The 13,422-nt window shown below is 25.9% G+C and overlaps 1 protein-coding gene across 2 annotated transcripts in view; it reads right to left on the bottom strand.

The window, feature by feature from the left end:
* Positions 1 to 10,795, bottom strand: part of LOC126899293 (cytokine receptor) — a 39,085-nt gene extending 28,290 nt beyond the window's left edge. The window contains exons 1-2 of one of the 2 annotated variants that reach the window (XM_050674048.1): positions 10,204 to 10,795; positions 755 to 866 (exon numbers count right to left, since the gene is read on the bottom strand). The gene's annotated coding sequence lies outside the window, so the exon portion shown is untranslated. The remainder of the gene's footprint in view (positions 1 to 754; positions 867 to 10,203) is intronic. The other variant, XM_050674047.1, reaches the window with a different exon arrangement.
* Between the last annotated feature and the right edge of the window lie 2,627 nt (positions 10,796 to 13,422).

Below are 13,422 nucleotides of genomic sequence, written 5' to 3'. Positions count from 1 at the left end.
AAAAAAAAAAAAAAAAAAAAAATAAACACATCATGGTAAAATTAATACCTTCTCAGCTTCGCATCGAAGCTAAAAATATTGTATATATGTTGCGAGTAATATCAAGTGGTTTATGATAAATTGATCACTCTGTATAACAATTTTTTGTTTATAAAACTATATTTCTAATGATAACTTATTAATATATAGTGAGATTTATTAATGTTATTCCTTATTTTTCATTAAAAATTGATTGTTAATAAAAATGTAAGATTAAAATATTATTTATTTTTATAAACTAGAGTAAATATCCGCTTTATTGCATGAAAAATTATTCCTAAGAGTATATTCAAGGGGTAACTTTTGAAAGTTAAACGAGAACCTATTATTATATTTTTACTATTAAATAGATAATGGTCTAAATGAAAATTTGAATGGTCGATAACTAGTTTTGTATTACTACATTTTGAGTTAATATAATTTTTAGGGACGTAATTACAAAATGCAAGGATTGCAAAAGTATACTTTTGCGATCCTTAGAAATATTCGATGACTTAAATTGTAATGTGTGAATAATAGTAATTTTTTTTATTTTAATACAATGTGTGGTAATATATTAATTAAATGTCCACATATATTTATGTTACAATGTAAAATTTTTCTCATAAACTATTTTTGTAAGCAATTAGTTCATTTTTCATAATTATTTGTGCATCGTTAATACTCTTAACCGTATATTCACCTAAAAATATCGAGCGACTTTTAAAAACCTTACTCATGTTTTCTTGTCGGCATCAAAAAATAAAGCTAACATTGATCAGAGAGATACAGAGTTGTAGCCAGGAATTTTACTTATCACGTGTTCTAATTAGTTCCAGATTGGTATACTGAAAATAATAATTATCATCAATAGGGTAAAGTTATAGTTTCTTTAGCTCTTAATAAAATAATATTGAATATGAGGTTCATAAATTAATTTTCCTCTTAAAAACCTAAATTCATAACATCTCTCTTATAAAAAATTTCTAGGAACGTTATATATTTAAACTGGTGGGTCCAGGGGTTAACTAACCTATCAGAATACCAGGAATTTTTTACAGTGTTGTGTATTAGACTCCAAGTCATACTAACTATTAGAGGGGGCTAGTCCCAAACCAACCCTCTGATGCACCATTTATAAGGTAAACGAGGCCAGTAAACATCTACTACCCAGTACATTTTGGTGCTAGTCCAAACCTGGATAAAGTAGACAGTAAGCTAATTATAACTTTGTAATTTATTAATTTGCACAAATCGTTTTTAATAACAATATAGGAAAGCAAAATTTAACAAACTTGAGGCACATAAATTATCATTTACTATTTAGCTTAAACTTTTAAAATTAATTCTATTATGAGCTTAAAACTTGTAAAATTACGCTATATTTTAGTATATATATTCGTTGAAGTAGAGGAAATTCAAAACTATTATGTACTTGAACTCTAAGGTATATCCTGCTAAATATTTCAATAAAACTTTTGTTTTAATATTAGTATATTTTAAGCGACATACTTTAAATTAAGATCTTATTTAGTAACAGTTTTGTAACTGATATATCAATTATTAATAGTTATTAATGTTATCAATACTGTACTGATTATAATTATTTGAAAAGAGTAATTCCATGTAGTATACATACGTGTATTGTGTGCTTAAATTTAAACCAACTATGAAATGTTATTTATCATAATGTAATAATAAAACCGATAAGACTACTAACTGTGTTATATATTACTAAATTAATAAATTATAAATACTACACTTAAAAATACAACGGCTGCAAAATGTAATAGTTTTTATATTGTAACCTAAATTGAAATAAAGTAATAGTTCTTTTATTGACAATTTATAAAATAATAGAAAATAGTTTTAAAAATAATCAATAATTCGTCAAATTTTTATTATAAAGAATGTAATATTTATTATCTTCATTTATCTAACAGATAAAATCTGTTGATAAAAAGGTTATTAAAATCTTTATCAATTTTAATTTGCTTGAAATTGTTAAAAATTAAATAAACAAGTAAAATTATTTTATTAATATTTTCAACATAAAATCTCGTTTAAACAAGAACCTTCAAATTTTTTTTAAGTAACGCCAACAAAAATAACAGTTACAGAAGTGCTGGCATGCTTAGGTTTAAACGTATTATAATAGTTTAAAATTAGAAATAAAACTTTTTTTAGAACTTATGAATACTATCCTTTACTTTGCAAATATTCGACCGTTATTAATAAATTTTGGCCGTGACGCCGAATTACATGTTGAATGAAAACTATAAGTACAAAATAAAAACAAATATTGTGTAAAATAATCAGACATGAGGATTAAATGTATAATATTTATATACAGGGTGTTCAGTAAGTCAGGAAACTGTTGTTCTCATTGTTACAAACAATGAGAACAATAGAAACCCGTTTCCTGACTTACTGAACACTCTGTATATATACACACATATTTCAAGACAGTTGTCTCTAAATTGTTTAAAGCTTATCTTAACTTTACAGATACAATATATAATGTTTCCGACTAACATTATAATGTTACCATCTTTTTCAAGTATACTTTTATGATAGTATCAGGTATAATATATGTATCAAAACCTGAAGAAGTAACCTCTTAATAAAATTTAATAGATTTCTTTTTAAATTTCCTATTGGAAATATTTTTAAAAATAAACATGAAATAATATATTAAATATATATTGAAGTTATGGAAATTATAATTTTCGATAAAAAACGATAATTTAACAAATAATTTAAAATTTAATTATTCATACTATATTTTAGTACATCATTATATGACGAGAGACAAATATTCAAGCGTTTTACCTTTTAACTGTGCATACTGTCTTAATAATATTATTAATTTATCCGAATAACATGGTCAAACATTATGCAATAGCTTTAGGAGTATTGGGGCGGTTAGATAATAATGTAAGTCAATAGAAATATTTTAAGCCAAACAAAACTAAACCGAAAATTAGATTAACGTAAACAGCATTACGAACGGGTAGACAAAATATATACTTGGTTTTAAGAATCATAAAATAAATCATCCTCATAGTAAACTCTATTTTTGTATAATTATCCTTAGTACTTATTAAATATTAAAATTAAGAAAAATAAGTTAAAAAATCTGCTAAGTGAATAAAAGGGTTTTTCGATTTTAAAATATGAGAATTATTGTTCACAATAAATGTTGAAATTCTTAATGAATCCTGTGAATCATTAAATTAAATGATTGATGTAATTCTTATACTTTTATCGTATTATTTATTATATTTAATAACATCATAAATTGATTTATCTATAATTTCACAATTATAGAAATAATAGACGGAAGTTTGAAAAAACACACAACAATTTTTAAATAAATAGAATTATCAATTTTTCTTAGAAATTTTCCATGTTTTAGAGCATTTTGTATACACGTTTACAGTCTTACTATGATTTGCTAATTTTTGTTAAATTTAAAGGTACTTACAGAGGTTCAACTGAGTAATGCTGCGATGAATAGCGTCAATTAATTGCAATTTTTAAACATGGTAATCACAAAATTAAGCTGTCAAAAATCAGCCATATTTAATGTTAGATCTTTAATGGATTGGAAATCGTGTGTGATTAGAACTCTGAGTATTAGTATCTTAAGATTATATCTTAATATATACGTATACATTACAGTAAAATTAATATTTTGTGAAATTTTATTTTCAAATTCGAAGACCATAGTTTATTTATAAATGTATTAGACACTCGACATGTTATATAAACTTTTATTATACGAATTTTTATTATTTTCTGTCTGACATTGATAAGATGATGGTCAATAAAACTAACACTCAAAGGACTTTTTTGTACTAAGTGAAAAATTGATTTATCTAGTAAAACATAATTTAATGGTACGCTGTGCTTGTATTGAAATGCGTTATTTACATGACTTCAGTCCGAACCATCATTCAACAATTACATCATCTTATTTATTATTGCATTGTTAACATTTTCAGAAAAAAGAAACTAAATTACCAAACGTTATAATAACCTAATAAGCATACACAAATCTAAAAATTTTATTAAACCATCAATAATAATTCCAAATTGTTTTTATTCAATAGTCTAATTGTATCAATTCCAATACGTAAAACATGTCTGTTTTATGCAAACTTTATTTATTTATATCCATTTGTTTTAAGTACCTAGAGTAGTTCTAAACGTATTTTGTTTAATTAGTTTAAAACCTCTATTTAAAAAAAAGGGGTTTTTTATGCTTTAGATAAAAAATAAATTTATGTATTTTAAAACGGATATTTTATATTATAGGATTAAGAAATAGTTATAAACATTTTAACCAAAAAATTAAAATAACAAAATGTTCAGTACAGTCGAGATCAGGAATATTTTTAGATTAGTATTGATTGACATCTAACAATGATTAAAATCGCTGTTGTAAAACACTCCAATGCAATCAAGTTAAAAACAGTATAAAATATAAATATTATATAAAATGTTTTTACTTTTAACGTATTTTTTATCATTCCAGGCTTTTAGGAAACATTGACACTTCAAAATTCTTATAAATTAGCATTCATAGAAAAATCGTGTGAAATTAGTAGATATCTTTTAAAATATAATGTAAAATAAAAAAAATATTTCTATTAGTCTCATATTTTTCTGTAATTTATAATTTTTATAAAAATATTTAGCTCTATCTTCTCTTTTTGTCTCAAACTATTTAATTAAATCGAGTTATTTAAAAGACTAATAATTTATTTAACTGGGATATTTATTAAAAAATGATCTAGTTAAGAAAATGATTGCTGTTCTCAATTTTACTCCACTATTGCAAAATTTATAACTATTATAAAAATATAAACTAAGGGAGAAGCGTGAGTATGACAATTTTAGCTTCGATGCGAAGCTGAGAAGGTATTGGTTTTACTATGATGTTTTTTTTTTTTTTTTGTGTCTGTTGCCACTTTTTCTCAGCTCTCACTGTACCGATTTCTTTCAACAATACGTCAAAAGATCACAAATCGTATTTAGTTGAAGACATTACCCTTAAAAATTGAAAAAAATTCCCTCGTTCCCCGNCTAGTCGAAGACATTACCCTTCAAAATTGAAAAAATTTCCCTCGTTCCCCGTAAATGGGGGAAACCTCCAAAAAAATTACAAATTTAAAAATCGCTAATTTTCGAAATTTTTTCAATTTTTTTTACCAAAATGTGCCGTAACTTTTTCAAAAATGAACATATCAAAATCATTTTTTTTTTATAGATGCTTTATGTCTTTATCTATCATTTGATATATATTTTTGGAAAATCAAACACTTAACCTGCCCACAGGGGGGGATTTAAAATGACAACTTTTTTACAAAAAATTAACTTTTTCAACTTAACTTTTGAAAATGATCCGGAAGATCTGATATTTTTATATATATCTTAAATTAAAGCTAATGTAATGTACTTCATTATGAAAATAAAAATTTGACCTCTGGACTTGTCTTCACGGTGAAAATGGCTATCGAATGCTATTTTTGTGTGAAAATTTTCGATTTTATAATTTACATTTTTTACTTTAAAGTGCTTTAACTTTTTAAAAAATGTATGGATCAATACAATTTTTTCATGAAAAGTAGTATTCATATACATCTTTCATTGGACATACTTTTTTTTTAAATCAGACCATTTCCCTATATGTGGGGGGGGCTTAAAATATAAAAAATGCATATATAAAGTAGAACTTTTTCAACTTAACTTTTGAAAGTGTTCCGGAAGGTCTGACACTTTTATATATATCTTAAATTAAAGCTTATGTAATATACTTTAATTTGAAAAAAAAAAAATTGACCTCTTGACTTGTCTTCGTGGTGAAAGTTGACATCAAAGTTAATAAAAAATTACGATTTTTGTAAAATAATATTTTTTTATATTTTTAACTTAATAATGCTCTAACTTTTTCAAAAATGAACATATCAATATAATTTTTTTTTATATAGATGTTTGATGTTTTTACTTATCATTTGGTATATTTTTTTTGTAAATCTGACCCTTTATCTGCCCAAAGGGGGGAATTAAAAAGACAACTTTTTCACAAAAAATTAACTTTTTCAACTTAACTTTTGAAAATGTTCCGGAAGGTCTGACACTTTTATATATATCTTAAATTAATGCTAATGTAATATACTTTAATTTAAAAAAAAAAATTTTGACCTCTGGTCTTGTCTTCACGGCGAAAATCGCTACCGAATGCTATTTTCGTGTGAAAATTCTCGATTTTATTTTTTACATTTTTAACTTAATAATGCTATAACTTATTGAAAAGTGTATGGATCCACACAATTTTTTTCTGAGAAATAATATTTTTTAATAAACCCTTTTTCGTTTGACATACTTTATCTTAATCGAGATATTAATAAGGAACCAGCAGATCATGTAGCTTTTGGAATAAAACACCAATTTTTTTTAAATTTAACACTACCTAAAGATTTGCATCGAAGCGTTTATTTTTGATAGTGATTTTAATCACTGTCAGATATCATTATACTTGATCCAACTATACCACGACACCACTGTGCCGCGACCCCCCTGTGCTGGGTCTTTTTTTCATTAATCATTACTTTTCATAATTTTTATTTATGTTAGATAAAATAGATAAAAATATGATTGACTAATATAGTCTATGAGCTATAGAACTTTTTTTTTTTCTTAACAAAGTTAGATTTCTATAAGAAGTGATAAAAACTATGAGTATTCAAGATTTCTTATTTTATATTATTTCTATTGTATTATATTATTTTTCTATCATGTAACCATTAAGTTTTTAATGGTTAGTTAATTCGTATAAACAAGTAATTGATCTACATTTTACAGTATTATTAAACTTGTATAGCTAAGTTATTTGAACGCCATTCATAAGTCAAAAGCGTGGCCTGCAACCACAACAATATAATGATGTTTGTAGCTAAAGGCAACTTTTTAAGCACACAAAGGATTCACAGCAGTGTCGTTAACAAACGAAAAAGGTACACAAAGATCCTTTGAAGTTATCATAGGAACTATGGACTTTTAACCGCAATTTCTGTGCGAAAACATTTCTTGTGATTAATATCTTTCAACTATACTAATAAATAAGTTAATTAGTAAAACTGACTATATTAGTCCATAAAATATTTTAATTAAAAAAATATATAAACTACCAATAAAATAAATTTTGATTTTTATGAAATTAAAAATTATTAGTTTGGGATATATATAGATAACTTTTGATTCATCGAATATTTTGCGACAGTTTTTTTTTTTAATTTTCAAGAGAGCCATTTTTTAGCTGTTCTTACAAACAAATTTGATCACAGTGTAAGTACTTATTGAGTTACAAACATTATAATAATGTTGAGTGTATAACGCGAGTGAGTAAGTGTAGTTTGTATTGATGTATGTACACATCACATATACTACTTATCCACTCAATGTATTAAAATATTTTTAAGGGTTAAACGGTCACATAAAAATTGTATGCACAAAATTGTTTTGTGATTTTTTAAAATTATATTATTAAGCTAAAAATAGTGATTCATATAAGACAATCAAATCAAAGATTTTTTTTATCTTTGAAGAAATGGAAAAATTAATTATTTAACTACTATCATTTTATTGTTTTGCGAAACAAATAATTTTTCTCTTTACAAAAATTTAACATTCTCAATAGTTTCTAAAAATAAGTATTTTATTCTTAATAAATTATTCAGTATAATACTATTTGTTAATTAAAACGAATAGATATACGTTGATAGCTTATACAGAAAAAAAAAAGAGTTAAATTTTTGTCGTTTTCTTATTAAGTTTCGAAAACTTTTGTCATTAGCTATATTTTTTACATTAATCTTTTATGTTTTGTTATCATTTTATTGTAATCTAATGAATCAAATATTAAGGTTTGACAATTTTGATTTATAAAGATTTTAGTGGAAAATTAATACAATTAACTAGTTTTTGTAAAATTTACGTTTTAACTAATTTCTGCACTAATCATCGATGTATTAAAATATAATATATAATTTTTTTTCTATTATAATATTTGAACTAGAAACTCACCTTTTAAAGAATAAAAAATTTTTCAAGGAATACAAAATGATTTTATATGGACCAGAATGAGTGAGAGATTATCAAGAGAGTATTAATTGGATTCTTTGATTTAAACTAACCTAACTTGGAGTATAAAATTAAATTTATTTTAAGCATTTTAAATCAAATAGGGAAAATTGAAGAATTTCAATACAATTATTTTGAATGAAACCAATTTATATACTATAAAATCCTTATCAGTAATATATGAACGGTGAAACAAATACTGTATTGAAGCAATACATCATAACAAATAACTGAACTATTAATTATTCTAACAAATGATTACGAATTGTAGAAGGAATAAGAAAATAAACGATTCGGATTGCAATTCGAGGAATCCAAATCAAAATTTTCGGAATTCAGCCAAGAGTAATAGATAACAAAATAAGCCATAATACATTATAATGTGTAAATAATTCTCATAGAAACCATATTCAAAAAATGTATATATTTATATTCATACATCAAACTAATATTAAACAACACTAAACATAAGACAAACTTCAACTAAACAATGGCAGAGAAGAAGTTTGAATTATAAAATGATTATATTAAATACACAGAGTCAATTGAGTGGAAAATGAAAATCGAGGCACAGAAAAGGCGGTTAGTCGATAGTCGATTTAATCAAGTATATATTTAAAGTACAGATTTTTCTGTCAAAAAAGCATACGAGAAATATTTGAAATGAAATAACACGAGACAATTTGACATTAAACGTTTACGGCACTTTTCAGTAGTAATTTTTTTGAATTAAAACTTTTATTGTGTATGCTATAAATAAATAACATAAAAATGGTTATTTTGATTAATAGTGTTTGTATAAGTAAACGATAATAGCGTAACAAACTGTAGTACGACACCATACTGCACACGCGGTAATTAAGTCATGACTATGATTAGCTTGTTAAATAAAACATGTATAATCCCAATGAATAAACAAGTGGACATAGAAGCTAATATTCAAAATTTATATGAACTAAAAGGTGTTTCTTCCCTTAACACATAGAAAATACATAATTTACAATATCCTATTTGACATTTTTCTCTGTTAAATATTACTGAACTATTCGACTACAGTAAAGGCACTGTAGCGATGAGTACAATAATAAAAGCCTAAAACCTTTAAAATTATGTATCAACGTGTTTACTGTGATCGCAGCTGTGAGAAAGAGGGTCTTTATATAAGGATCAGGGTATATTATTCGATTGTAGAGATTCACAAAAGCAAACCTGCTACGCAGTATACATTTGTTCCATCATATGCTAAACATAAGGATAAACAACCTGTTGACTATTCCCTTGTTTATATATTTTAGAAAATATTTTTCCTTCAATGAATAACATCTTTCTGGAATAAAGGCGTTCTCGATTGAATTATTAAGACACGTGCAAACTGTGAAATTTTTATATCTTAGTCAAGTGTAATGTTCTTTTAAATTCACAAATCTAACCTTATCCCCTTTCATAGATCTCATCTCAAGTATTTTGCGAATTAGTTAAGATTTTATTTCGCCTAGGTCCACTACTCATATATTTACAAAATCAACAATGTTGCCATGTCGCCGTCCGTCGATCACCATATGCGGCGCCACGGGCGGCCGACGCTGTGATTTTTAAGACGGCGACGGCAGCTAGCAGCCTAACAGCAGTCGGCCAGCCGGCAGCATGGTGTACCGCATTTCCCAGAAATACCGCCAGACCACCAATCTTCCATTCCCCTCCCTCTAACACCATACAGTCCACATAAACAGTTGTCCGATTCATCCTCTCACTCTGTCACTCTTTTCATATCACTTAAAGATACATAAATGTATTTAATTATAAACAAATAGACATATTTATATATATGTCAGAGATAATTTTCCTTATGAACAGAGTTGTCCATGGTCATATACGCCATAAATCTAGAAATCGTAACAATAATTGTGGATATTTAAAATCCTAAATGTTAAACACTTAGCTATTTACAACAAGAAAAAAAATAGCACATATATTATCATTATGGTTATTGTTGTTATTTTTATTTTAACAGGTTACACGACAGTGATAAGAAATTACCTCGATGCAATGATGTTATCGTAAATCGCAGTCATGACGTTGGTTAATTTTTGTACTTGTTTGCTGATTTTCTATGTATATAAAAATATATACTCTGTGGAACGTGCAGATTATCGAATTTACAATATGCAAGTAAAATATGTCGACATAATATAGTATTTTTTATTTGAAACTATCACAATTTCTATTAATTTGTTGTATAGTTTAACAATTAATCTTGCTAGACTCGTAAAAATATATATGATTTTTAAATGAAAAATTTAATGTTGATTATGTAAGAAAAATACATAAAAAAAAAATAAATGCACAAATAAAATTTAAAATCCGATTTAGTTGAGAGATAAAAATAAGAATGTACAAAAAGTATAAAATAAAAATAAATAAATAAAAATGCCACAAGATAATTTTTTTAATTTAAAGAACGATATCGTTTTTTTGTGTTGATAAGTACACACATTTAATAGACGCACTTGTTCGGACGGTTAGATAATGTTATAGGAATGACGGATATTTTGGCGAGACGGACTACATACAGACAACACCGTGCGAACAAAACTGTTGATCGCCGCGGCTAGCAATACACTAAAAAACCACCTGTTGGCTGCTGCTCAAATATTTTGAGGAGTTGGTGGAGGTGGCAGTGGTATAGGCTATCGGTGCCCGTGGATTTGATTGTAGGGAAATGGAAGGAGGGGGTAACTGTGGCAGACGGTGGCCGCACCGTGAACTGAGTGGGGGGTTGTAAAAGTAGGTGTACGTCTCGTGAGTGCGCCCTCTGCCGCTTGCGTTATTATTTACAATACACAATATACATTATTGTACGAAGAATGACTGTACAATTTTCACTGTATACCGGTATTTCCCAGGGTTTCTTTCAGCCCCTTCCTCCCTAGGCATCCCACGATTCACCCCCCCCACATAAGTATTTGCACCCCCTTTAAATTCCCCCTCAGTCAAGGTAATCGTTGGCAGCGTTTCATCTGTTTAAAAGTTAATAACTGTAATTCGATTTTTTAATGTTCGCTATTCCTGATCCCTTCTGCAGCCAATACCACTGCATTTAAAATCAACTTAATCCTACACCTGCCACCATAACCAATTGACGTAAGATATCAAAATTTATTCTTAAATTGACAATACATGGAAAGCTCACTGAAAATCTAATGTAATTAGTTCTTAACGTTAATTAAAAATATTAATTTATGTGAAAGTTATATTTTTGAATCTGAAAAAATGAAAATTTTTTTTCGTATCTTAAGGAAATTATGAAAAAATTAAATTTATGATTTTTATATTATTAAAAGGGTATTTAAATTTTCTAATTACATACTATACTTTTATTTTTGTAAATTCTGATTGCCCTTAATACGCGTTACATAGAACCAAGTGTCTATTAAGTTATAATTGACATCTCCCCTAATAAATTAATGATTTTGAATATGATTCAAATAATAAATGGTAGATTTAGAGACATTATTACAATACCGATATTTATTAACCGGGGTAACATTAACGTGTTTTAAATGAAATATGTATGACCCATTTAATAGAGATTACTAGTTTTTAAAATTACCATAAATACCGCGTTTAAAAATATACATATATTGTACCGTAATGCACAGAAACTGCCTTACATAATTTTAAATGCAATTCCAATTTCCTATACTTTTATTTTTCGAGGAAATAATAAAGTTTAATAATACAAAATGTTTATTAAATGAAGCATAAGTTTATCTGTATATATACATAAAACATTGTGAAACATTGGTTTACAAAATAAAAATATATACCTGACAGTATTATGCAAATCTAATAAAAATGGAAGTAGCTTATACCACCACCAGTCTAAACAACCTAGTAAATTGTATTAGAGGTTATTGATTGTTGTACAAATCTATATTTGAATATATTTATAGATAGATCCTATAAATACAATATATAAAAGGTAATGATAAGCTTCAAAAATAATATAAAATAATGAATATAAATTTAATAAAGCCTTCTTTTAAAATATATTTTATAAAAAAACTAAGTGTCGTATATTTTATTATTGATTGTTGCACTTTTAAATATTATGTCTTAATAATAAAAAAAAAAAACATTAAATATGAGTATATTAGGCTTTTTATATACATATATTTATATTAAAATCATATGATTATTCGATGATGTATTTAGAGGAGAAAATTTCTAAATAAGCTCCTATGTGTATTCTATAATTTTGAGTATCAATACCTTAAACTAAACACGTTTTTAACTAATTTGTGTAGGTCACCAATCAATTATTTAATTATATATTTATAGTTTAGAGTCATTTTTAATTTTTAAATTCTTAATTTCTATTGAAACAATTTTATTACTTCTTAATTCCCATTATGCTGATGATATAAAATTCATTGTAAAATTAAAGGTTAATAACTTATTATCATTTTATGTAAATAATCACGGTATAATTTCTTTCCATATGACAAAATCATGGTGTACCAATTATAAAAACATGTTACTTACGCAAAAAAACTTTATATGGAATCAACCGGCAACTACGTAAACAATTTCTACATAATCACACGAAATTTTCGAAGAGAAGTTGAAAATTTTGATTGTGGTATATTCAACATTTTTTTTTAATATTAAATCTCCACCGAATGAGTAGAAATTGTTGAGTATTAATAGTTTTTAAAGCAAAAAAAAAAAAAAATAACAAAGTTACAAAGTTATTTAAGAATGTAAACATCTCAAAGAAAATTCTGGTTGCGTCATTGATATTGTACAGGGTAAATTTTTTGGTTTAAAGTAGACTTTTTCTTTAAGTACTATAGTTCGATAACTAGTACTAAACTAAATGAAAGAAAATCAATTTAACACAGAGTTTCCATAATTGATCAATTAATAGGTTTCTCACTCTCAAACCAGCAATTATATTTATTCCATATTTATATTCTTAAAATCGAAAAATATTGATTTTCATTGTATTCAAAAATTATTTATATAAGTACATATCAATTCTACAAAATTGTCTGGATTTTCTTAGAATTTATAAAGTTGATTTATAATGTTCATTTTTATATATAATGCCAGTATTATTTTTTTTTGTAAACATTTCCAGGACTCGCAGCACAAATATTAAAGTTATTTCCGCTTAATGTTTTCGTCCGCAGTAATGAATCTTTGTAGATGTGTGTAATAAACTCATCGCGCCGGGGATCCATCAACTAGCTT

The sequence above is a fragment of the Daktulosphaira vitifoliae genome, unplaced genomic scaffold, assembly GCF_025091365.1.
Source record: "Daktulosphaira vitifoliae isolate Bord-2020 unplaced genomic scaffold, ASM2509136v1 Scaffold_2, whole genome shotgun sequence".
NCBI classification, from domain to species: Eukaryota; Metazoa; Arthropoda; class Insecta; order Hemiptera; family Phylloxeridae; genus Daktulosphaira; species Daktulosphaira vitifoliae.
Note: the sequence above shows the minus strand (reverse complement) of the source record. Positions and strands in the feature narration are given on the sequence as shown.